A 27507-nucleotide genomic window follows, 5' to 3' on the forward strand; every position below is an offset into this window, starting at 1 on the left:
TCCCTCCAGCACATTTTCCTCACTTCTGACAGACTCTGTGTCCAGTCTGTTTCTGGTTTGTGGTTAAATTAAGGACATCAATTTCTTGGAACATCTCATACTAAACTGATAGAGAAAAATAAATAACATTTCAAAAGAACAGCAAAGGCAGTACCAATGTGCCTGAACATTGGGTAATTGTCTGTCCTCCTGTACCTCCTCCCCCCTGGGCTCGGCGTGCTTGGTCCAGCTGCTGGAAGAAGATGTTCTGGTGAAGATGTTCTGGAAGAAGATGTTCTGCCACCCGTGCCACGGCATCACAGAGTGCTGCAAGGTCACTCTGAACCTCCAGCTTCTTGGTCTGCAACTGAAAATGCTGCTCTTGTGTTCAGGCTTCTGGGTCAGTGTTATCTCCCTGGAATTTGGTATCAAATGGCCTTGCCTGTTCCAGAGAGATCACATACTGTGCTTGGGAACTACCAGCTTGTGCTGCGTTGGGTTAAGTTCTCACTGTGTCTCATCAATGGCTTGCTTGTGTTGAAGGATTAATGAGGAAAAATGGCAATATATATTGATGTTCATGCTGTGTTTTGGCAAAGGAGTTTATAAAATTAATAGAGGAATTTAACCCCAAAATCTGTCGTAGCAACTACCTGAAAGGTAGACACCAGATCAGACAGGAATTTCGGAATTTTTATAGCAGGAATAAGTATCTTAGGGAAGTGTGTTATCTGTCTCTCTATTTCCTACAATGAATATAGTTTTGAATGTAATTAAATGATATTTATAAGACACTGCAAGGTATATTATATGAGAGCAATATAGGATTGGGGTTTTTTTAATCTACATTTGTTGCAAATACGTTTGTTTTTTCTCTGGTCAAGAGAACAGAGCCATACCTTACCTATCCAGACTATTTTGGTTGTTTTGAAACATTTTTTTATTGTTTCAATATGTGGCCAAATGAAGTTTAATATTCTTGATGGGATCCTTATTTTTCCAGAAATTTTTTAGATGGAACAATTTAAATAATATGGTCTAAAGTATCTCTAGATTGAATTTGTAATTTTATTTTGGAGACTGTTCTGGTTCACACTCAACGTGGTCCAAGATGATAAATCCTGTTTGCAAAAATGTGTGATGTTTCTGATATGGGTAAGAATATATGTTTGCAGACCGATTTCAAAGGAGGGCTGTTTCAAATCCTTGTGAGTGAAGAGAAGGAGGACAGCATTCTTGTAACATTGTTTTGCTTTTGTTTTCAGTCTCACAGCAGTTGGATGCAGAACTGCTATCGTCTCTCAGGCGTTTGTTGCTTTGCTGCCAAGGTCAGCTCTGCAAGCAAACTTCATATTTTACACACGGCTGTTCCGTGCTTCAGCTATTTTTCTGGTGTATTAAAAACAAGTAGGCTCCTCTTCAACATCAAATGTTCGTGTCTTTGGTTTATTTCTGTGTCTCCTTTTTAACCCTCACATCTGTTTAAGCCCTAGGAAGGTGCCCCCGCCCTCTCACCCCATCCCATCCTCAGCTGCCTGTTCTCCACCTGCCTGACTGCTGCCCTCAGCAGGAGCTGAAGGTCTGCCAGGGACACAGGGATTAGGCTGTAGGAAGGTGATAAGGAGGAACTCTTACAGATCCCAAAGTGGCCATGAGTGAGGTCAGGGATGCATAAGGATTTGTTCCTCTGAACAGCTGGGGTTCCCGAACTGCATAGAAGATGGTGGTAACAGTCGTAGGAGAGTGGTGGGACTTACCGTGGCTTGTCTGTCCTTTTGTGGCTACAGTCATTTGGTTTTTCCCCTGTCTCAGGTGTAGGATCCAAATATTAAACGTGTGTTAGTAGGTTTTCAAAGTTAACTGGGAAATTGCATTGTACCACTCAATTGCAAAACACAAATGTTCTAAACTCACTGGTTAAGTTTTCATATTTTGGCTACTGCACCCTGAGTGCTGTGGGAGTTAAAGTTTGGGTTTTGGTCTTGAGTGAGCTTGAGTTTAAATGCTCACATCTTTAAGAAACTGATCCAGTGAGCGGTATCTATATCCTGACTTACATCCACTGAGAGCTAATACACATCCCTCCTATGCTTATAAAGTTCCATAAAGAACCAACTGGAAAAAGCACTATGAGTAAAATTTGCCATCATTTTTAAAATGAAAAAATAAATCTTGACTTGTGAGTGCATAAGACTAGTGCCTGTGTTTCTTGCTTCTGTATTGTATTTTCAGGACTCCCTGCTGCTGCACAGGGAAGTGTGTCAGCAGTCAGAAAAGCTTTCTGACACTGACAGGACACTGCTGCAGAGGTGCTGCTCTCCTCCTAAACCCCTTGCTGAAAGATGCCCAAAAAGCACTTAAAGAGATTGGAAGAGAAATCCCCTGTCCAAGGGCTGTAAAGCTGATGTAGATAGATAGGACAGACAGCCTCAGAAGCCTCACTGTAGCGGCCATAAAAGCAACTATACATTATCTATATAGAATTGGAAGTGAAAAGGGTAGCTTTGAAAAATACAAAACAGCTGAGCTCCTGTGAGAGCATCCTCTGGACTGTTCAATGTCCAAATGCCTCAACACTTCACTGCTCTGTGCTTATAGAGCCCTAAAAGTACAGATGATATTTCAGTTTAGAAGCCTGATACTTTCTGGCTTTGTAACTCTGTATAAACTCTGGCTTTATAACTCTGTATAAATCCTTTTCTGTTTTATATCTCTAATTTAATGACAAACTTCCTTTTGTAATAAGTGCAGCCATGACAACACAGGCCTAGAATCCACAGAATCCAAGAGCGACTCTTGAGCTAATGAAGTGTTGAATGTTGGTAAAAATAAGAAGGTATCTGCAGCTCTTCAGATGAGCCCAAAAGATATCTCATTGGTAAAAAAGGTAATTCTAAATTACCTCCTGTTGTGACCTATAAAAACATATCTGACAGCCAACTTTTTCTATTCCCAAATATCAGTACAGAGCTGCAAATAAAACAAACCAAAACCAAACCTGAGAATGAGTCCCAGTAAGGTGAAATAAAGCATGCTAAAATTTGTGCAACTTACAACTGCAATTTCTTTGGCATATTCACACGGTTTAAGTTAATTAAAACAGTAATGCTACAAGGAGTTAGGTGTTATTGCTCTCCTGGCAGGACCCAGGAGGAGACCTGTACTTCATTTTTATTCCTATATGGTCAAAACTGCCTATAAGTGAGAAATAATTTAAAATGTGGGTCATTAAAAATCTCATTCCTCTAGCAGGAAATAATAAATCCTCTGAAGAGAAAGGTCTACTGCAATAACTTTAAAGATTTATTATCCTTAAATATCCTAAAGATAGAAATTGATGACTAGAACCAGGATAAGGTCAATATAACATTGTAAACTCAATGAAATACATCAATAAGGATGTAAAATATAAGAAATCACTTGCTGAAAAAGGATGATAGGGGACTGCGAGCTATTTATTTCCAATGTATTGTGAAATCCACATCAAAAACTTCCATCTTGCCATCAGTTAGTCAAGTTCTGTCTTACATTACTCCAACCCTTAGCCCATAAAGTCTTGTTTAATTGCAGCAATGAAATCTTCCTAATATGAAAATAGAACTTTATGATAAAGATGTTGATAAGAGGAAAGCCTTCCTGTTGAAGAACAGGTCTCCTGCTAAAGGAGACTATCATTCTGTTATAGCTGTTAATCAGAAATTTGAGTACTTTTTTGACTAGAATAAACACACTTTGAACAATATTTCTGTGTTGGGCAGCAAAGGAATTTTATTCATACCCAGAGAATCATTCTAAACTATGCAATTAATCCTTCATTTTCCCCAAGAAGACAGTGACACTCCCACAGATAGAAGAGCTGGAGTGGTTGCAGTTAAATGGATGCAACAGTCAGTGAAACCCAAGTCCAAAACAGCTTACATTGATATGAATCCTTTCATTTCCCCCACATTTCTGTGACCTGACTTCTTACACTGCTGGGCTCTTTGTTAGGATTTTAGGGCTACTACAATAATAATACACTGTATAATCAATAATCATTTTATTAAGATGTATTATTACAACATGTTATTAAGAAGAATATGTCATGTATTGTCTTTTTCTCATTATTTTTCTTTTACTCACTCTCAGATTTTGTAGACATTACCATATTATTCTTTGGTGGAACCTCAGACCAAGGTTCTGCAGCAGCCAGACTGTGGCAATGGGCACATATTGACCAGACTCCAGGTTCCTTGAAATCAAATGCAAAATGCTAAACAGCAGCTGAACTTAATGTACAAATGTTTGGAAAACACTAAACTCAACATGAAATAGCTGTAGGGATATAGGACTGGGGGCTGACTGGGAGGAGGTACCTGCTGATCACTAGGAGTGATTCCATTTCTCCAGCAGTGCTTGTGAAGCTGTGTCTGGAGCAGGGTGTCTGGTTTTGGGCCCCTGAATACCAGAGCAGTATGGCCAAACTGGAGTGAATCTAGTGAAAGGTCATTAGGATGATTTATTTGGGTGCCATGATGAACAAAGAGAGTCTGACAAAGCTGAGTTTCTTCAGCCTTAAGAAGACAAAGTCTGGGGGAGACCTTATTGCTGTCTGAACCTACCTAAGAAAAGTGTGTGGAGGAGACAGAGTCAGGCATAGCTCAGAGGTGCACAAGGAAAGGATGGGAAGTGATGGGCACCCAGGTTGGAACATGGGAAATTCCAAGGGAATAAAAGAAAAAATAAAATTACCATGAAGTTAGTCATCACAGGGACAGGGACACAGATAGACTGTGGAGTTTTCATTTCTTGGAGATACTCAAAACTCAACTGGAGGAGTCATTTAGCAACCTGAGCTAACTTAAGTTTGCTAGTTCTCATTTATGGTACAATCTCTTTTACCCCAATTCTTGCAGGTTTTCAGGGCTTTCAGGTACGTGTAAACAAATAAACAAATTACCCATACGAGTAAATGCAATGGTTAAATACACTGCTATAGCAGAGTAAACAAGAACCAGGTCCATCAAACTTGAGCTTTGGCCATGAGTGGCCATCAGCTGGAGTCATTGCCCTGGGCAAGCTGCTGTCTGGAGGAAAGAGCCCACGGTCTGAGCTGCAGAAGTTCCTATCTGCTCAAAACAGGAAAGCTCACTCAGCTCATGTACAGAGGGTGTGCCAGTGGTTGCCACATCAGTGGCCAATGGGAGTTAACCCCATACGGAGAAAATTCACTCACAACCACAACATTTTCTTTAAAACTTTCCACTTTCCTGGCCAGTAGCTCCTCGAGGGAGCTGCACACGGAGCTGCATGAAAATTTCTGTGTCCCTGTTAGGACAACCTGATCTATTGTGTGTGTTCAATTGCGAGTAAATGGAGAATGCTGACAACAATGAGGAACAGAACATGTGTGTCTGTCTTTCCCCTAAAGAAACAAGCTCTCAAACTGTCTCTGCCTGTGCTTCTTGGGAGAAGCACGTTGAATGAAGCACACCAGAGAATTTTTCATTTACCACTAAGCTTTCGGACTGCTTCACAACTGCTCTAGCGTCAACCTCGTAAATGAGGAAAATTAATTGAAAATTGCTTTCAGCACAGAGAGCCCGACACCGGGGGAGTGTTGTCTCTCTGTGCTATAGTGATTTGATTGGGGCTGCTGTCACATGTTATATATGTTATGTTCAACTCAGTGCTGAAAAACAGCCTTTGCCATTTGCCCTGTTCTCACAGACAGGGAAGCTCAGACCATTGTTCCTGGCTTGTTTTCAGTTGTTGCAGTCTTCATGCTGATAATTGAACAGCCTATAACTTAGATGAGGATAACAAGAATATATCTTTGAAATAATACAATGCAAAGGCACGTGAAAGGAGAATTAATTCTGGTTTCATAGTGCTGTGCACACCCTGACTTATCCTTTGCCACAGCCATTTACTCTGTAAAGTTCAGAAGTAATTTTGCAGTATATATGGGCCTGCTCCATTGTCCCATAAATTAAAGATAGCCTTTAGGGCTTTAGAGGACTTTGGATTCAGTTTTATCACACTTCTCATCTTGGGATCTCAGAGTGTTTTGTAATTATACCTAAATAAGTCTCCACCATGTCTCATTCTCCTGCAAGTAACAATTCACTTCTCCAGAGGGGAGGGTAGACTTTGGAGGCAGAGAAGAGAGGAATGCAACACTGGCCATACTCCTCTCTAGCGGCTGCATGTGCTAAATCTCATTTGTGTTTGCTTTGCTTTTGTTTTCAGACTGAGGAGCAGGGGTGTTTCAGACATCTGATGTTCACTTTTCTCATCTCTGTCAAAACAAAAGAAATGCACCCCTCTGAGTTTTAAATGCAAGGAAAAAACAGTCGCAAACCTGCAACATTTTCTTCAAATCACAAAAATCTACAAGTACTGTGGATCTACAAATCCTTGAAATACACTCCTGTTAGATCAGGTAGGCTATCAATGCCTGCTGTGTACTCTCCTGGCCTGTATCCCTGTCTTACAGTTGGGAATCTGGAAGCTCTTCGGTCCTCCCAGGGAATTTCCCAGATTATCTATTCTGTTATTTCCAGTAACTTTTAGATTGTTTATTTGACTTGGGGATTAACTCAATTCCTTCTCTTCCTACTTTTCTTATAGCCCAGAAATATCTGCATCACGAGTGTGTTCCCAGTCCTTAGCTTGTTCATTCTAGGGGTTAAATCATCCGTGTCATTCTATAAGAGTTTCAGTCCTTCTCAGTTTTTCCTTTTGTCTCCATACAGCTGCACCAGCCACAAGCATCGCCTGATTAAGACCATTCAACCCCCCTTTTTTAAATTCAACAGCAGTCCGGGTGCTCTTTGGAGTGGTGAATTCTGCTGGCTGACACCACTCCAGAGGAAGAAGAAATTCTTCTCTTGGCCAAGTACTTGCTTATTCTTTTAACATAGGCCCATGTAAAGAGGAAGGACTGACATTATTTTTGTCACAGTTTTGCTTGATTTGGTAGGATACAGAGACTTTTGTCAGCACAGAGCCCTGGCTGTGCTAGGCACTGGATACCTATATATGTCTGAGGACAAGTCCCAGCCTTGAAAATCTCACCCTTTTAAAAACTGAAACCACAGAAGATGTGGGAAAATGTTTCTGTAAACAAACAGGGTGGCTATCATTGTGCTTAAGCTCAATTTCTTCCTTCAGCTCATTGAAAAGCACCCCTGGCAGGGGTCAGGAGGGGAGGGCAGCTCAGGTTTCTCCAGTTTTCCCTGATGGTTGGGTGCAGAGGCAGGGGTGGAGCAGGATGCAGGACATGCTGCATGGGACCTTTTCTGCTGATATGCCTGTCACCTGCCCTGTGGCATGGTGGCTTTTCCCCACCTGGTAACCCTTCCCCTCATCACCCCCTTGTGTGTAAGGTTGTGGAGGGAAGGGTAAGTCCTAGTGCTCCCTGGATTTGTAGGGGAATGGAGGGGAGCTGAGCTCTGCAAATCTCACATGCACAGGGTGCCAGTGATGGGCACATCAAGGGCAGGGGCTGTCTGTCTTGATGAACACACCTCTGATTTTTGGGCCTCTGGCACAGAGGGGTCAAAGGGCTGGCCTCTTACTGCCCCTAGAAAGGACAAAAATTATTTGGGCCCATCACTGTGTCAGTGAGTGCACTTAATTACAAAGGAGTAGGAAAAGTTTTGGGGCATCACAATATAAAGGAAAGTAAGAACATGGAGGACTGATGGAGAGAGTTTTCTGTGTCAAATCTTGGTATTGGCAAAGGAGGAACACACAAGCCAAGGATTTTTTTTAGTCTAATTAAAATCTTAACATGTTAACTAACACACAACACACAGTAAATTAGTTGTACTCCAGTGACAATACACAAATATTCACACTCCAAATTATCTAATTAATATAAAATAAGCTCTGCCTGGCTCATTCACTGGGGTGAATGGTTTATCACCCTGAGATCTTTAGTATCATCTTGTGCCTGTACTTCACTGGACTGCATCTCATGTCCCCGCTCTGGAGGCTACTGCACTCCTCCTGCATCATTACACCAGGGCTATAAATATGTCAGAATACAGAGTATCAGCTTGTTGCTGCTATCTGTATAAAAATTACTATGCCATATGGCTGTAACATATGATTCTGCCATGTGATTTTGCTCAGCTCTAGAACTGAGGGAAAATTAAGTTCAGCTAAACAAGCTGATGGTAGGATAGCCCTGAAGGCATGGTGCTCTCAAAAACCTCTCAATCATCCAGCTCTGGTAAAAGGAAGTGACCTCCAAAGAGGAATTTTCCTCAGTACTTTTTCCACGTCCCAGCCATTTCTGGTGAAGAAAGCAGAAGGTGCGCTGTGGTAAGTGACTTCTTCTTTTCCCCAGAAGCAAATTCCCTGAGCAAATACTTGTTACCACCTCAGTATGAAATCCACCACTGGCCAACTAATGATCATAATAACCATAGGGTTTAGTCTCCCTTTTAATTATTGTCAGCTGTTTCTTACTTGTAACAAGCTCGGGGAAGGCCCTCTTTGATTTGGCAGTATGTGTGTTTCAAATGCTGATACTGCCATGGGGACTGGGGTGCCTTAAGGCAAAATCAAGTAATGCAGCTGCAGACCTGCCACATCCGTTGCAGGCTGAAGCCATTATGAACTTGGACATTACATATGTTTATCTGAAAACTGTATGGAAATTAACCTCTCTCATGGGCACCTTCTGTAGGAAAGAAAAGCTTGTTGAGTCTGATTGAGTCTGTGATTATACCCCCAGCCTCAACCTTCTCAGTCACAATTCCCAGGACCACACCTGTGACTGACTCTGTATGAAATCAAACTCAGAGACATTGTCCCATTTTTGTGCGAGGCACTGTAATGATCAGAGCACCAAGCTGGGTCCCACTAGAGCTCCACTTCCATGGTCATTGGGTGCAACTTCCCAGCATAATGGAGTCACTTCAGCTTTGCCAGTGTGCTGTGATCAGAACTAATGGTTCATGTTCTTCCACCCAAAACCCATGAGATTCATGCAAAATGTGCCTAAAACTATATATATGCACACACACAGAGTTATTTTATATGCATTTACTGTTATTTTCATTTCTGATCTCTCAGAATCATTCAAATTCTGTAATTTTAGGCTGTAATAAAAACACAACATAATCCAGGTTTCAGGGTATAACTGTGAGGTTCTTCAGCATTAGCTGAGCTTTGGCTGTCCCCTCTGTACAATGGCTGTCTCTTCAGATTCATTAATGCTGCTAGGCAATTCTGAGGTCTGTGGTAAGAACTATGTAACCAAAAAATTGATATCAGCATTATTAATTAGTTCCCTCAGCTAATGAAATAATTATTGAATCAGAACTAAGCAAATATATTGAAATGCAGGATTTCAGGTGACCAACACATTCTCTAATCAGCTGGGACAGTTGAACAAGGCCCTTCTTTCTTTAAAAACAGAAACCAGGACAACTGTTTTCAAAAATAAAGTTCAGCACAATTAACAATAAAAAAAACAGTTTACAAAGTAATTCTGTTCAATCTAATGATTTTTTTATTGTGGTATTGATATTTGATATGTTTCTCAGAAGCTTAACTCCATCTTGTGAATGCCTCAAATCCTTGCCATTTGTTACAAGAAGAAAGCCTCTCCCTCTGACATTTCTGCTAAGAAACATGAAATCTATGAACCCCAAATCCAAATAAAAATGTCAGCGTCTTTTTTATCAACACCTCGTGATTACTAAAGAAATGTATTGATCTTAGATGCTTGACTCGAGAACTCTGAAGGCTTTAAGGTGAGTCATATGGTTAAGACTGTTCCTCCTCCAACAGAGAAGTATAGCTCAAAATCCTAGAAGAGTAATGAAAAACCAGAAATTTCTATAAATTCTGGCAAAACAAATGATTTTTTTTCCTAGTAGTTACATATATTTTTTTTGTGCCCGCCCTCCTTCTTTTCTTATGAGTATGAGATATAAGGAAAAAGAAATATCTGAGGTTTAATGCTCTATCTCTATATCAATAAACATAAAAATGTAATAAAACACACCTGGCATGCTTCCCTATAAAAAGAAGAGCGCGGATATAAAATGACTGATTGTCTGTGTCTTGTTTCTTTTTTGTCTCTGTGAGATAGGAACATGGAAGCATCAAAATGCATAAAAACACTTCAGTTTGCTCTGTAACCTGCAATTTATTTGCTTAAATTCAATTAGAGTCTCATTCATCAAACACAGTGTAGCTCTTGAGGGGTGACAGATCAAACTCTAGCAATCACAAACGTGCTGAGCTTTGCCCAAATTATGCAAAGGTTTCTTGCACCTCAGGTTTCTTTCAGGAGAGAGTCTTTGACTTCCAAATCCAGGTGTCAGCCAACCAGCTCTCAGTACAGAGATTAAGTAATGCACAAGTTAAGGGTTTGGGTCTGATTCTATTCCTTCTGAAATAAATGGCAACACTTCCCATGGCTCCAGAGGCAGAAAGGTCCCATCCATTGCTTCACTGGCTGATTGCAATCCACACAGGATCACGCAGAAAGAACTGCCAGATAATTCATAATGTCATGGAGCCCTTGTCTTACTGCAAGGCTTTTTATCATCACACATTCAGCTTCAGCCCTAGTCATAAATTACATAGTTTGTAATTGATGCATTAGTAGTTGGAACAGCTGGATGGCAAGTTTTTAACTCATCAGTGGAGGCAGCTTCAGGCTGAAGAGTTTTGTGCCCAGGATGAAGAGCTGGTTCATTTATCTCAGTCAGCTCAGTCGAATAATCTCCCTCACGGCTGTAACAATAATTAGGAACAAGGAATAAAATTCTGTAAACCCCTTGCAGCTAGACTAAGGGACAAATATCGAAGGTGTACATTTACTGATGCAAACTCCAAATGATGTAAAACAGAGACCAGAGCACCCAGGAGATGTAACTCCATGTTCTCTGACTTGGGAATGCAGGCACCACAGGGCCCATGAGCAAACAGTTGAGTGTTTCCTTTCTTTAACAGCACCAAACTTTTCTGCTGTACTGAGTGGTCCCTCATTATAACTTGGGCAAAGTGACTCACGACAGCTCTTTGAGGCAGTTTTATCTGTCACAGTCACTGGGAGCCTCCGTGGAGTTCCATGCCATGGCTGCACTCTGACAGACACCTCACTCTCACCTGATATATTCTCTGCCATATCCTCAAGCTCTTCTGAAGAGTCATTTCTCGCATGGAAATGAGACTTCTGGGAATTCTTTGTGCTGCTTTGGCTCCATACTTGGGATAGAGTGTATGAGTCAGCCAGCAGCAGTCCAGACATTTTCCCTCTGGTTCAGAACTGAGTCTGGAGTTCAGTTTCTGCGAGGAGAGGATTACAGACACACTGAGTTCCTCCTTCTTGTTCACATTTAGATTGGGGGTAGCTCTCTGGTCTGCTTTACTTTGTTTGCCTGAACCAACCTGCCTTAGAAAGGTGATTCGAGAAACTGCAAGTAGCTTCTGTAATATCCTACTAATCAACTAAGCACGAGCTTTTCAATAAAGGAATCAACTAATGAGGAGAGAGGAGGTCTTTTAATAATCTTTTTATATTCCTTTTTTTTTTTCTTCTGGGCAGGGGAATCAAACCCAAACACATTAGAAGGTTTGCCCAAAGGTAATTTTTAGCAGACCCCAGCTTCTTAATTAATGTAGAAGTTTATAGAATGTCCTGAATATGTTTAGACCTCACAAATTTTGAGGTCATTATGTTATTCACAGATTTGCTGCTCAAATAGTAAATCTGAATTTAGAACAATTAATCACATTCACCTAGTGTCTTCTAAAAATGGTCAAAATATATATACATATATATTTGTGACACAAAGGATGGCATATTTAAGCAGAATATTTTAAAACCAGACCCACCCAAAAGAAACTCCCAATCAAGCTACAAATTACTTTGGGACTCTATGGACTCTATGGTTATTCTTCAAATCCTCTTACCTGCATAGTTTGATAGATAGCACCATGTTTAGCCATGATGCAAAATGTATTCTATAATTTTACTTAAGGAGAAAATAAGTATTTTCTGTATTTGCAATGTTTATTTTTGTTTTCCATAGCATAAAGAATGGAGTAGCATGGACCAAAAGCCAGTCTCTTTTGTTTCTCTCATTTGCTGTGGATTCCTCTGGGTTTATCTTGCATTTTTATGACCTAAATCAGGAACAATTCTGCCGTTTCTCACTGAGCTGCAAGTGCCTTAAAATCAATAGAAGAATCAGGCTTGCTCTGTATATTTTTCTTCTGAAAACTCTATGGATACAGCGGTGTCTGCTTTCAGTGAGAGTGGAAATTCCAGTATCAGCAGCTAGTCTCAAATCCCTGGGCTCGCTGCAGGTAATACTGTACCAATTGAACTCTTGTCTGTCTATTTTCAATAGAGGCTGGTCAAAGGTGCTCCCCAGGAAGCTGCAGGTTTGTTCCCCACTCGGCGCCTTCCATCGCGTGTGCACCTGCAGAGGAGATTGCGCCTGGCTGGGGCCGCGGAGCCTGGCTGCATTCCAGGCAGGAAAGAAGGGGGTTGTCGGCAAACAGGCTCTGATGGACCTGCCAGACCCTTGTGCAAGTCGTCTGTGGTGTGTAAACCATCCTGCAGGCTCCCAGCCCAGAAAGTATCTTTAGGCTGATCTCCAACTGAAGGAAATTCTTTGGCGTATTTTGTCTTTTCCCCAAACAGACAAACATTGATGGAATGCCTTCTTCATCCCCTGTGTTACAATGTTCTGGCTTCCTTTCTGCAGCAATATTAACTTCAAACTCATAAAATAATTTTATAAATGTCCATACCTGTTGTACACATCTCAAAGACAAGTCATAGAGAACAGAAATAGAATTTATTCTTCCCCAAATCTTTCTTTCTCCCATTTATCCTTCTGGTTTCCCCTCTCTAATTCTCACATCCCATTTTCTTTCCTCTTAATTGTCTCTGTTCCTTTAAAATGTTTTCTTTCCAAGTGAAACCAAACAAAATTGTCAGCCTACAGTGGTCTTCTGCATTTGTGTTCTGTCCTTTGTTAAGGGGAATTGGAGCAAGGGGTGGGCTTGGGCTGCTATCCAGGAAAAAAGGGGGAAGAGAGGCACTGTTTATCACTGCCAAGGACTGAAGCACTCCCCAACCTTTTCTTTAAGAGAATCTTTCGTATTTCCTTCTACTTCTCATGGCGTGAGCACTTTTAAGTACCAATTACTGTTATTATTTACCTAGGGAGTGTGTGTATGGCATCTGGCATGGACAGTTTGGAAATGTCAGTGTTTCTGTAAGTTTCATTCACAGTAATTACCTAGGTAGCCTCTCTATAATCTGATTCTTTTAGATTTGAAGGTTTGTTGGAAAAAAACTAGGGAAATGTATGGTATCTCCACATTTCAGTGCTTTTTTGGGTACATAGAAGTGGATTTATGTCACATTTTTTTGCGCTTTCCTGTTTTGTGGAGGACTTTCTGGACCAGAAAAAATAACAAAGACAGAACTGGTAGAAGATGCAGCACGACAAGGGGCTCTGCCAGCTCCGAGCCAGGAAGGGCAAGTTGGCTGAACTGCTTTTCTTTCTCTGTCTCTCTCTCTCTTTTCTCTTTTAAGCAGGGTTAAGGTGAACTCCTAAGCCATTGTGGAGTGAGGCCCCACCTCTCCCAGCCTGATCGGCAGGCTCGGGTTACTCTCTTCTGTCTGGTTCACAGGAGCCCACAGTGAGCTTAATTCCTGCCTGCTGCCCCGGTCTTCAGCACGAACCTGCTGAAGCCTGGCAAAATAACACCATTTGTAGAGTTCAGACCTTATTTCAGGAAGATTTGCTGGCAAACACCAGGTCAAGGATGGAATAGCACCACTTGAGAAGAGATTCAGCAACCAAAGTGGCAAACAGTAGCTGAGCAATACCGTCCTTTCCTCTTTGTTTTTTTTCAAAATTGGTAAAATCCGCGTCCTCCCTGGAGAAGCCGTCAGGGGCAGGACTCTGGCAGTGATGGCTCTGACTTCACCTGCTTCTGCAAATGAGTCACGGAGTGTTATAAAAAGCAAGGACCTGCCAAGTCTCATTTCTTGGAACTGAGTGGAAATTTCAGCAAGCAGCTGCTCTTTCCTTAGTTTATACTTTTCCTCAGCAGGTTTCTTGGAGAGGGCCTGGAGTCACAGAAACTCTGTAGCATAAAGGACCTGTTGCTCCACTTGGACAACCGTGGCTCAGTGGGAACAGCTGTTTGGTCCAGATATGATTCTGATCTTCTTAAGGGATCTTGGTGAAGCCTGGAAGGAGCCTTGGGAAGGTATTTAGCAGGTGTGTAAGTCTTTCTGGATTGGCAATTGAATCCTATCAAAAATCAGGAGCAGAACCTCAAAAATCAGATCAGCTCTCCTATACACTACCTGAATAGAGGTTCTTTTCATATGTCTGAGGCTGTCAAAAGATTTATGCTTTCTAGCTTTTCTCTGGAGTCACATAAGGCAAAAACTTATTTGAAAGAGAAATCAGTGAAAACAGATTCTCGTGGAGCAGCCCGGTTTTAGGAGGGGAAGTGGCTCATTATAGCAATCCCGACGGTGCTAACAGTGTAGCGTGAGGACTTCGGCTACCTGCAAGTGTGCCGATAGGGTCCATTCCCCTGCGCTGAGTGAAAGCCACGTGTAAGTTGTCAGAGTGGGGAGGAATGTGGTGCCAGATGGAAACAACATAAACAGCTGGGAGATTTCATCCGGGATTTCAAGCGAAGACGGGAGACTTTTGTTCTCGTAGCCCAGTCGTTCCAAAGGTGGTTTAGCTACACCTACTTCTTCGGGGAAGGATGTTGCTTTGGAGTCGTGGTAGGTTTCGTGTGTGGCCTTTTATTTAATTTTTTTTTTTTTTTTTTTTTTTTTTTTTTTTTTTGGTAAACGCTGACGATGACTTTAAACTCCCACGTTTCAGCCCGGCTCCGGGGCGCTGCTCTCAGCACCTTTGCATGGTGTGAGCGCCCGCTGAGCCGCGCCGGGAGCGGGAGGAGGGAGGCGGCTCCGCAGCGCGCAGAGCCCGCAGGGCGCCGGGCAGCCGCTCCGCCGGCGCGGGAGCTCCGCGCTGCCCCTCCGCGGGCCCGCCCCGGCCGCGGGCTGGGGCTGGGGCTGGGGCCGGGGCGGGGCGGGCGCCCGGCAGAGGGAGCTCGGCTCCGCTCCGCTCCGCTCGCCGCGGCTGCTCCGCTGACCGGCGCCCGCCCCGCTCCCGCACTTTGTTGGCGGCGCGGAGCGGAGCCCCCGCGCCCGCCCCTGCCCGGAGCCCCGCGGCGCCGGGAGCCCCGCGCGGAGCCCCGCGGCCGCCGCCGCCCCCGGGCCGGCAGGAGGACTCGGGGGAAGGTAAGGAGCTGGCGGGGCGGGATGGGATTTCCCCCGGGCGTCGAGCCCCCGGGTTGTTCCGCGACCTCAAAAGCCGCCCGGGCAGCCGCCACACGGCGGATTACGGGGCGCTGCCCCGGGCTTGTCCCCGGTCCCCTGGGCGCTGCCGCCGCCCTGCGCTCGGACAGGGGGGCTGAGAAGTCCCTCCGGGGCCCCCCGGGCTGAGCGCGGCTCGGCCGCCGGGGACAGCGCTCGCTGCTGCAGCCGTTCCCCCGCCTGGCTTCACACCCACGGAGCCCTCCGTGTGTGTACGTGTGTGTGTGTCTGTGTAGGTGTGCGTGTGCTCTCCTCCTCCCGCTGCGGTACCGCCACACCTGCTCGCACCTTGCCCGCCGCGGGCTGGGCATCCCCGCCGCTGCCCGCGGAGGGCACCATCCGTGCGGCTGCCCTCCTTCTCCTGTCTCACCGTCTGCCAGGTGACTCGCCTTTCAGCTCTTACTGTGGTATTTTTTTCCCCCGCTGGTTCAGCTGGCTTTTCCATCTCTTTTGCTGGTAGCGGGCAAAGGACCGCTTTCGGGTGGGATAATCCTGTTGCGTGCCCGCGTTTGTTTGGTGCTCTCCCCTGCTGGCTTTCATCTCCCCCGCTGTTCAGCCCGTTCATTCTCGCTGGTAACTTTCCCTGGCGTTTTTACTCCTTCTGCCCCTCTCATCTCCATGACACACACACCCTTACGCATTGCCAGTGTGCAAGTGACCTGGGCACGCCTTGGAAAACAGGTTCCTGGCATTTTGAGGAATAATCTAAGGTGCTCCTGCCCCCCTGTAACCTCAGTAGGGCTGCACTGTATCCATGAAAAGCGAGATGTTGCAGCTTCCACTAAACCATAGTTTCAAGCCAGTGAGTAGCAGGCAATAGAAGAAAGGTGGAACAGGTTTTTCTTAAGGATGTTGTTTGGGAACAAATCCTCCCACTCTGAAACTGTGCTTTGCCTTGGCTCGTGAATCTTGTACCCTTCAGAGTGGTGTGACCTTTGGTGGAGTCCGCTTTGTTTACTTGAGGTGAAGTACTGAAGGTAAAAGTATTGCTCCTCTGCATTGTGGCTGCTGAAACATTAACCAAACGATGGATCTCGTGTGCCTTTGCAGCATAGATCATATTTTAATTACGCCTCTCCTTCATCATCAAAAATGTGATCCTCCTCCCTTCCTATTGACCATCTTTCTTCTCGTTTGTGATTGTGCAATGTCTATATGTCAGCCACAAATTTGCTTACATGGGAGAACATAAAAATGACCTTTTTTGTTGTTAGCAACTGGAAGTACTTAATCAGCATTGTGTGGCCAGTCTCCATTCCTTGGAATACCCATAGAAATGCTGCAACCCCTGCTCTCTGAGGAGAAGAAACCTCCCCAAGGCCAGGCTTGCAGTGAGTTGGTGGTTTCCTCTCAGCGAGCAAGCAGACTGCAAAGAGCTTACAGAGTTTCCAAGGCGTAAGGGAGACGCCCCGCATCTCCTCTTGACTCACAGTTCACGGGGAGTGTAGCACCATTAGCATACAGGTATGGTCAGGTAACGAGATACTGTGCTCAAGGCTCCAAGGGAGCAGCTTGTGGCTGCTGCTTGCTTTTACTGGGAAGGCCATGGAAATGGAAGTGGCTTTGGACTTGAGTTGTCCAGCTGGCTTGTGCTGTCACACACTCAGAGAGGCTGCAGCGTTGAGTTATGTCTCCTCATAGCTCCGACTGCATGCTTCTGAGTGATTCTGTAATTCTGAAAGCAGACAAAGCATCCCATTAGATTTATTTGGAGGGAGGTAACACCCCATGAGCGACAACACCCAGTAATGATTAGGTGCTAGTTATATACAGCAGTAATAGACAGGGCAAGATTAATCTGAAGTTACTTACTTCTGCTGTGAAATGCACAGATGGAAAAAAGTACTGAAGTTTTCCACTTGGTGACAACTAAATTCTTGAAATATGGTTGATTTTTTTTTCTGTCCATAATCAAGCTGTAGATGGAAAATCAGTCACATTAACTACTGCATTTTTTTCCCTTGTGGGTGACAGTTTATTAAAATGTAACATCTGAGGTCAAATAATTGAAGCCCCAAGGGTCAAAATAGATGAAATATATAAGAACACTTCAGTTACTGTGGGGAGATAAGAGAAGACTTGAAGTCCACATGACAAAGACTGTGCTAATAAAGCGCTTGCTAACTTTCGTTTCAGTGTCTACCACTTGTTGCTCTTATGCTCCTGGTTACAATTCCTACATCTCCTCTCATACAGTGAATGACTGCTCAATGGCACGACATTTTTTCAAAGACACAGCTTTTGGCTATGCCAGACAGAAAAAGGAGGCCCTTTGGTCTGTGACCCCTCCAGACTCCTCTCTCAGCTCTGGGACTGGTGGCCAGAAGGAAAAGATATTTAAGACCTTGGAGCTGAGTCGTTTATGGTGCAGCATGCATGGCCGGATCCTTGTATCTCCATTCAAAGTGTATTTTTCAATGTGAAAATTCAATATATAAGAGGCTCATTTCTTGTTTTCAGTGCTAGTTCTCTAGTTTTCCCGCTATTAAATGCTTCACATTGCCAGAAAATAGAATTCCTGCTTTTGGGGGGAGGCTGTAACTGGTGCCATTTTATCTTAACTCCAGAGTTGGACTCTGATTCGTCCACCAATTTATTCATCCAAAACGATGACATTCTGTTTTGTACATCTTTTGATTTAACTCTGATACCTAGGAATTTCAGTTTTCCACCCTGAATTCCGAGTTAGATGATGGCTGTCATCTGAACTTTGTTTTGCCATGAACTTCAGCTGTTAGTGCAGTCCTGAGCGACCACGGCATTTCTCCCTGTTGCACCCATAGAGGAACTTAGGTATAAAGTCATTGAAAGTTTTGTCTAAGTCAGTGAGACTGTTTTGGGTGTGTGGAGAAAACATGTGCAAAGCTGTTTATAAAACATGGCTCTGCAGTCACTGAAAGGGAATGTTGAGACAAGGTGTCTTTTATAGCTATTGATACTCGGACATCCTGTGCAATTCTGCTTGTTCCCTGGCAAGGTTAGTCACAGCCGTCTTGGAAAGACCTTGATGATGTGGGAAGAAGCAACCTCCACATCTGTTTTGTGAGGAGGGACTCCTTTCTTTCTTTTTTTCCTTCTAATTTTGTGTCATTGACACTGGGGGATAAAAAATGAATCACAAATGGAAATGTTGTTAGCATTAGCCTTTTAAGATACGTTTCATTTTGAGCTGTGGCCATGAGCCTCCAATCACTAACATGTACCTTTGATTGTAATGTCAGTTTTAGGAACATTTTTAAATATTAGCCAGCTCAGGGCCTTGAATTGCTACTAGCTGAACGTTTCCAGTCCTTTCTTCCCTTCCCTCTCTGTGCCACTGTCTCGGTAATTAAAGTTAGGCATGCTGTGAATCTCCACAGGGTTAAGATCTGACATGGAAATAGCAAATTACAAATTACTTTCTTTGCATTTATTACCTTTGTTTTTTTATGAATAGACTCCAGCAACCTTGTGCATCCTGAATAGACAGAGCTAGCAGATGTCTCTAGCCTCAAAGGTGCAGAGTTAGTATTTTCCAGGAAGTTATCCATTTCTGTGGGATTCTCTGTTGTGTAGTTTTCTGATGCATGACAGGCGTCTTCATTACCGTGGTGGTGTGACAGGGGATTGTACTTGCCTTTGTTCTTAAAGCCTCACTCATGTTGTCATTTTGACCAAGCATGGAAATTGCTAGGTTCTCTATAGAGCTACAGAGGAAAAAAAAAACCAACCCAACAAAAAAACCCCAGTATAACCATAAAAATGATGAGCCCTTGCTTCTGGAATGCTGTGAAAACTCTTAGTATTTCAAGAGAATATTTAGTAAAAATTAATAATTTTAAGAATGGTATCTGTTGAGTGAAGGTAGGTGTTATGAATATCCAGTAACTTAGAAAAGGTTTCATACAGATAACGTGATTGTTTGGGGTTTTTTGGTCTCTTTGTTGTTTTGTTTCGTTATTGATTTTCTTTTGGTTTGGTTTTTTTGTTTTTCTTTTTCTTTTCAAGAATGCAATGGTTTTACATGAGATAGAGGATTTGGCTTTGAATAATCCAAAATGTTACAGTTTGTGGATTTTCTGGATTTTATAGATTACCCCTGCAGGTAAGGGAACACCTGATTTCTTTCAAGCTTTCCATGAGTGCAGGGGGAGCTGTGTTCAGCTGACTTAATTGTGCAGCTGCCAGAGCTGGTTCTTGGGGCTGGAGTTTGCTGTAGCTGCTGGATGCTTCAGCCTAAATCTACTACAAGAGTTTCTCTTATTGTCCGTAGCTCAGGAATGTTTGTAACTGGAAAATAAAGAAGTGACTCCTGGGGAATTTGTATTTATTACTTTGATTTCTGCTCCTGCACATAAAAGCATTTTTAAAGTAGAAAATCAGGCGTGAGGCTTGCTGCTTCTCCCATCAGTACTGCCTTCTCCTCCCCCTCACCTTCCAGAAATTGTCTTGAGTGCAAAGAGAAGCTGGGGGTGAGGTGTTAGCAGTACCTGCTTGGTGTTCATTAGATAGGCCCACACCCATTAGGGAATGGGATTTAACAACCCCTCCCCAAAACAGCTGCATCAAACTTGTTCTAAAAAACATGCAAAGTGAACTTTTGTGAGCACACGTATTTGCTCCTCAATACTTGCAGGTACCTGGTGAGATACAAGATTATCCCAATTTTATCAGTGTTTTGATTTTAGGTAGACTTTGATGTTGCTGTGGTTTGTTCCATTAAAGGTCCTGGTGAATTGTCTTTCACCTGAAATGTGAACTTTGGTTAATGAGCATGTTCTTTTCATTCTGGGGTGGTTGAGAGGGCTTGATTCATCCCTCTGAATGCTCCTTTCATGAAAACTGAGGACTTTGCTCTTCCTTCTAATGTACTCTTCCTTCTACCGATGCCACTGATCTTTTTATGTTTCCACAGTGTGTCTGAGGTGTAGTCTTCTCTATTTCCTGAGACAAAGATCTCTTTGTTTCCAGTGTAAAATATAATTTGAAGTAATTAGCCTGGAGAAAGCTTTTTTTTTTTTTTTTTGTCCTACTCTATAAGGGATTAGAAAGACACTTGGTGTTTCTGGGCGTTTGGTTAATTCAGGGATTCGCTGAGAGTTCAGTGCCTGTGAGAATCCCAGTGTACATCATAAAAATATTTTTGAGTGCACAGCTCTATTACTCAGAGCATGAGAATGTGAGACCTTTGTACAAAGAGCGAGACATTCGTCTTGTACATTGTCTTAGGCACTCAGATACATGGAGAACTCCATGATCTAGCAAGGATAGTGCAAGGAAATTGACTTACATCATGAAGAGTTTGTGATATCACATGTGGTAATAAAATTTAGCTTGATGATCTTCAGTGCCATTTTAAAAATGGCATGGAAAAGTCAACCATTTATACTTGTGCCTCTAAAGTAATTTTCAGCTTTGCACAATGTGTCTTGAGAAGCCAGTGAGTGCATTGTACTGCCTTCAGCTGGAGACAAAAATATACATCTGTGTTTCACATTCAGAATTGGGTGGCAGGCTGTGCATTAAATACATGTGTTTTCTTCTTTCCCTTCAATGTCATCTCAGACTCACTTTTCCCAAAGTGGAATTACTTATTCTCTGCTCCACTCCCAGCGTTATTTATTGCTTTGCAATTCTTCCTGTGCTCTTGCAACCCTTAGTGTAATGTTTCATCTTTCTGTTTCCTTCTCTTCCTGTATTCAAGGATAAAGACTTGTCCAGGGCAGAGGGCTGGGAGGTAGAGAATGGGATCTGTTTCTGGTTTAGCAGCAAACTTTGTTAAGGCTAATAAATCCGGGCTAACTGGTAATTAGCCTCTTGGTGCTATCTCACATGGAGAGGGCAGGACAGCGCGAGGAATCTGCACTTCGTACCTTCGTGTCTCTTAGGTAAGTCACTCCTGGGTGAGGAATGTCCTGCCTCTGCCAAGAAACAGACACAGCTTCTCCACTGCAGTCACAGTGTCCCTTCTTGTGGTTGCTTCTGTGCTAAAGTACTGCTGCCTTGTGGGCCTTGCCCTCAGCTTTGGTCTCACCTCTCCCTGTTCAGCGTGGCCCCTGGCTGAGCTCTTCATGTTTTCCTTCCTTCTCTGTTTGCCTGAGCCATGTTTCTTCACTTCTTCCATATTCTGGTCCATCCTACTCTTGAGTCTTGATATAACTTTAGTCTCCTGTTGGTTTTGTGTTTGTTTTTTTTTTTTCCTTCTGTTTCTTTATTAACCCCTAAGTTTTCCTTTCCCTTTTTGTTTTACATCACTCTTTAGTTGCACATAGTGCTCCATGTTCAGCTTCATGAAACTTCCTGCAGTAAAGCTTTTGCATACTCAAAACCCAATTCTTTTTCTCTTTTTATGTCACTAGTCTTTATTCCAACGTCTTCTCTAAAGCATTTCAGATCCACTGCTCTCAGTGACAAATGTTGTACGTGAAATTATATGGGTAGTCAAGTCTCTGTGGGCTAAGTCATGTCTTCCCTACAACGCTGTGTACTTTGTCAAGGCAATAATTTTAAGCTCTCTTCATGCAGTTCTAGAGCTCAAGACCTGACTGGGAGGTGTTGGAGTGTGAGTAGGCATTTGTTTTCCCTATGTGAGTGAGGTGTCTGATACACATAAAGAAAGTCTGTTCAATAAATAGTCTTACTGAATATGAATGTAAGATATTCTCAGAAGTGCCTTTGGTACGTGGTGGAGTTAGTTCTTTTCTACTTAGGTTTTACCGTTTTTCTCACTTTTTATATGAAAGCTAAATGTTGACATGCAAGAAAAAGAAGGGTTCCTATGTTCCTTAAACAGTGACAGAGCAGAATCCTGCCCTGGGGGAGAAGCAAGTTGCTGTTGAGGCCAAGTTTTGGTGGTGAGCAGTTGAAATCACAGTTTGGTGCAGCTTATCAAAGGTTTGACTTCTCCAGAGGGACTCGGCGCTCCAGGCAGAGGGTTTGGCAGATGGAATGGCCCACTGGCCTGTGCAGTCCAGGGTTTTGTGCTCCCCAGTGGCGAGTGGCTTAGGGCAGCTGGCAGCGGGGAGCTGTGTCTTCCCAGGGACAGCACTGATGTTTTTGGAGGAGGTGGATGCTTAGAGCATGAGAGTTTATGTCCCACTGGGTTCTTTGAGTATTTTAAGCTGTCCTTTTATAACTCTGAAAGTTATTGTCCAGACATCTCCATTCCCTTTTTTAAAAATAATCTAAAAATCTCGATTTTGGAAACAGCTGTTTTGTCTCTGTCTCAGTTTTCCTATTTATAAACAAAAAACATATCTGACTCTCAGGAGTTTTGTGAGGTTTAATTAACAAATATTTATACAGGCTTTTGTAGATATAAAGCAGCATATAAATGCTAAGTAGTGTTATTATTACCACCAGCTGCTTTGTTGTTATTGAAGTAATAAAAGTTTCAGTGCCAGTGGTTGTATTGCCGCTGCCTAAATAAAGATTTTGTGAACTCAGGAGACATTGAGGGTGGTGGCAAAGTGATGGTGTAGACCATACTGAAATACAATGTGTGGGACAGCTATGACATCTTTGTGAAGGACTTGGAAAAAAAAATTAAATAATAATAATAATAATAAAGTGGAAGTCCCTAACTGGAAAAGAATAAACCCTCTTCTGCAGTGTGCCAGTGTTTAGAGGTCCCAGGACTCACTGGGGGCTGTCTGTGCTGTGCAGTGTCTCCCTGATTAGGAATGAGCTGGCAGCATCTGCGTTCATGACACTGGCATATAAAAGAAGGGATCTTTTAGGGACGATTGATAATTGGTAGAATAGGAAAAGTAACATGGTATAAATCACAATTAGCCTTTATGATTTTTATTTTAAGGTCTGCTTTTGTAAAACATTCATGACTTAAAGCTGAGCTATTTTTATGAATGTTCTTGTGCTTATCTCATATAACCAGCTTGTTAAAAGCGGATACGAACACTTTTTAAGCCTCTGGCTTATAAATTGTGAGAAAGAGAAAAGAAGATTGATTCCAGCAGGCTTGAAGGTAGATTCATTTCTCTTCTAGTTAGCAAAATGAGAGAGGGGGAAGGATTCAGCTGTAGACTTAGTGAGCCAATCAGCTTCAGCCAGGTTGAAAACCATTAGATTTAGCTCTAACGTACAATTTAATTGTAAAAGTCTAACTTGAAAGAAAATAAATTCAGGGGAATTCTGTTTTGGTAAATTGATGATAATATCTCTAATTTAGTTCTGCCTGAAGTAGAGTGTGGAAAAAATAAAGTAATAACAAAGGAGCAGTGAGGGGGAACAATTATTTTGCAAACATCTCCTGAGGATCAGAGGGGGTTACTTGGTCACATTAAAAGAAGAATATTGTGCTGCTTGGATGTTGGAGAGGATTGATAAAAACTGTGGTTTGAAGAAAACATCTCTGTTCTTTTTACTGTAAATATTTGAGATAAGATGGAAAAGTTTGGAAGAATGCAACATCTTCTGCGAGTTCTTTCAGCATTCTTAATTGTTAAGAGATCTTGGTTTGAACATTGGCAGATATTTCTGGTGGGTTTTAGGGGGTTCTAATTTATTAAGTTGGCTGTCAAACTACCTATAGCAAGTAATGTGTCTCTAATCATATTTTAGTATTTAGTAAAATGAAGGTTTTAGTTTCAAGGGATGTTTCCTAACAGCTTCTGGACCACTTCCACTTATGAAGACCTGAGTTAGTTAAAGTGTTAGAGAGATCACACAAATCTGGATCATGGGTGTCATGATTTCATAGCGGCTGTACTGCAGGGACTTTGAAAACAGAGAGGATGAAAAGCAGGGAACTTACTCAGTCCTTTATGATTGTGTATAAGCAAATTTTCAGACAACTTTGAACATTATTAAACATCGAGAAGAAAAAAGGTCCCAGCCCTTTTTTTTTTTTTTTTTTTTTTAATAGTTTTAGGCAAATCTTACTTTAAAAACAACCATAAAATGCACAACCACAAAGTTGTTCTGCGTAGAAATAGAAGCACTTTAAACACACAGAGGCAGGCAGGATAACCCTGAGGCACATATGGAGACAGCCCAAATATTGAATGGTAGGTTCAGAAAAGGTTACTGCTCAAAATATTTTCAGTAGCCAAGTGGAAGACAATTCATAGCATTGTATTAGAGCTGTTCTCTCTTCCTTGTGTGAGACTGGTGACATCTCATTGTGAATAAAAGTCTGGGGATTTTTGACAGCTGTGGGAAAGAGCCACTATTTTATGCTCCCTGTATACAGTGGTGGAACAATTAGATAGGAATTTATTTTTCTGTTATCCTAGACTGTAACATATAAGTAGTGTGATAACAACTATCTTTTGAAGTACAAAAGAATCTGCCTCAGGGGCTATCATTTTAAAGCATCATATGAAATGTTGATTTAATAAGGTCTGCTCCTTGCACATTTTAAGTGCAAGGAAATGTGTGTGTTGAGACCTCGCTAATCCTTCATTTGCACAAAGTCTTTGGCTTGTTCCCTAACTGTCAAGGAATTAATGGTGTGCTTCAATGAGATCCTGCATGATGAGACTGTAATTATTTTCATAAGAGATTCTGCACTGCGTTTGGTGGTGCTTTATGAATTACCATAATAAATAAAATGAAATTGCTGTTGTCAAAACATATGAGCAAAGTAATCTGATTCCCATTGTTCGTGCACTCAGTGGCTCATGGAATTAAGTGATACCCAGTGGACTTCCCAGGCAGTTCATGCACGTTGGTGAGGTTTGCTGTGTTGTTGTTTTGCTTGTGACAAGTTAAACAGTGGTGTGACAAGGAACAGTTCCATTGAGGAGATGGCAACATGTCTCTCCTGCACTTCCTCCTGTGGCCTTGTGTTTCAAAAAGGAGCAAAAAGGCAACACTCACATTGGTTCACTTAATGGATTGGGGTCCTCGTCTGAGCCACGATGGTGTGACCTCTGGCAGTCCTGGTATGGTAACAGGCTTTGAATTAAATCCTCAGGGGAGTGCCTACAGCAGAGGTGTCAGGACAGTGCAGGCACATAGAAGCTGATTTTAATTGCACTGTCCCAGTACCAGAAACAGGCTCCAATTTCATGGGACACGGTGGCTTCTGTGCCTCTTGGCTGAGGATGGAGGTCCTTGCTGCTGTGGTGGTACCCAAACCTGGGAATGGTTCTGCACTGTAGGCACATCCTCCATCCACATGATTTTATGGATATCTGCACCTAGCTGAAGCAGGCTACCCAGAAGATATATATCATATATCAGAATTATGTGTCACAGATCATTTGCTTTTCAGCTGGAGAGAGTCAAGTATTCAGTTTTGGAATATCTGCCCAAGATTTTCCCTTTGGTTTGTTACAAATCTCTGTATGGTCGTAGTCCCTCCAGATCTTAGCCAGCGACTGGAGGCTTGTTGTACCAGGCACTCAATTTCAGGAGAATGTTATTATTTAAACATTGTGTCTATTTTTAAGTCAGATAATCCATAAAACCTGTTTAAAGCCACAAGAGATCATTACATCATCTAGTTTGACCTCCGGAGTGTATGAGGGAGGAGAGTTTCTGCCCTTCTATTTCTAGTAGAAAAATATTAATCAAGTTTCCTTGGTTTTCCTCTTGGAGGAAGCCAGACACAGTAATTTAAACTACCTGCCCCTGGCAAACACTGGCATTTTTCACTAAGTGCACAAGTGAATTTTTAGTGGTTCTGTGTGTGAATCACGTGAATGCCAGAACGTGGTGCAACCCTCCAGATGCTGTTGTTTGTATGTACATATATATATATATAATGTTAGAGATAGATAGATAGATATATAGATATATATATATATATATATATATGGGCACACAGCAGATGCAATCCAGGTTTCATCCTCTAGACACACACCTTTTCTCCAAAAGCTTCACAGGCTAAAAGCAGCTGATCCTGGAGTCTCTGCTTCTATCCTTCATGCTTCACTGGATAAATTGTGTAAACTCACATCGCTTTCTGAACCACTGTATACTTGTCTGTGTAATCATTTTTTGCTCATGTGGCAGACTGAGGCACTTGTTTGCACAGCAGTTTCCAAGAGTTAAAGGCCGTATTACCCTGTGTGGGGAATCCATGGAAGTGTTGGGGAGGTCCTTGTATAGGTTCACTTTGACTTTTGAGAGTTTTGTGGCCTTCCTGCCTCCTAGAGCGTGGAACTGGTGTTGTACAGACTCTGGGATGTCCAGATGTATGCTGTGCTGGCATTTCCAGTAATGCCAGCAATAATGTTTTTTTCAGTATTGTCATGTCTTGCTCATGGCTTCTATCAAACGAGATTTACAGATGTCACTTCAGGCAATTTAGTAAATTGACTCCAAAAATTGGATTTCTGTGGGAATGTGTCACAAGCAGCCCAAGTCCTCCTTGGTCTTAAAACCTTCCTCACAGGGCTTTAGTGCAGTGACTTCTTTAGGTTGTAAAGAAAAATACGTGGTAATTTTACAGATGGCCTTGTTCTTTATGCTCTCGCTGCGTGGGACTCTTGCTTCCAGTAATGAGGAAATGTTCTGGGGCAGTGTGTAACAGAGACTTCCAGTTATTCCTGTGTTCTTACCCTGTAATAGACATGTGCCTTCAGGGAGCAATTGACCTTAAAAATGATGCATATCTGGAGCGTGGGGTCATTTTTGCTGTACAGAATTTTTTTTTTTTTTAGTGGGCATTGGGATGGTGATACTGCACTCACTGATTAGAAACCATATGTGATCAGTATTCTGATCCAAGTGTGCACTCTCCACTCTGGACGCACATTCCCCCTAGAGCTCCTAGAAATGCACTGAGTTGTTGCTCTGACAGAAAGAAAAAAGCAGGAAGACTAACCAATAATTGCCTAAAACTTACCTTTATGACTTTGAAGGTATTTTTCAGTCCAGGGATAAAGATTGGTAGTGATGTTCATGAGTTGTTCAGCGGTGGGTGAGAGGGTTTCTACAGCATCAGAACCTTGATCTCTGTGTACTTGTTTGTTCCACTGATATTAATAGAACAAATTGTCTGTCTGCCTGTCTAACTTCAATGATTTTGAGGTTGAGGCTCAAAAATCTCAAATTAAAAAAACAACAACCCACGACAAGAAAAAAAAAAGCAAACCTCAAGATAATTTGTGTTCTTGTTGTCTTAATAGGAACTTAGATCATTTGGAAACAATTTAAAAGAATTTGTCACCATGCTTGTTATTTTTTTTCTGTCCTCATCT

General features: G+C 42.4%; 1 protein-coding gene across 3 annotated transcripts in view; it reads left to right on the forward strand.

The window, feature by feature from the left end:
• The first annotated feature begins 14533 nt into the window (after positions 1 to 14533).
• EPS8 (epidermal growth factor receptor pathway substrate 8) overlaps positions 14534 to 27507 on the forward strand; it is a 127448-nt gene continuing 114474 nt past the window's right edge. For 2 of the 3 annotated variants that reach the window (XM_039571682.1, XM_039571683.1), the window contains exon 1: positions 15206 to 15283. The gene's annotated coding sequence lies outside the window, so the exon portion shown is untranslated. Of the gene's footprint in view, positions 14762 to 15205; positions 15284 to 27507 lie in introns of those variants that run through there. The other variant, XM_010404177.4, reaches the window with a different exon arrangement.

Source organism: Corvus cornix, chromosome 1A, assembly GCF_000738735.6.
Source record: "Corvus cornix cornix isolate S_Up_H32 chromosome 1A, ASM73873v5, whole genome shotgun sequence".
In the NCBI taxonomy this organism is placed as follows: Eukaryota; Metazoa; Chordata; class Aves; order Passeriformes; family Corvidae; genus Corvus; species Corvus cornix.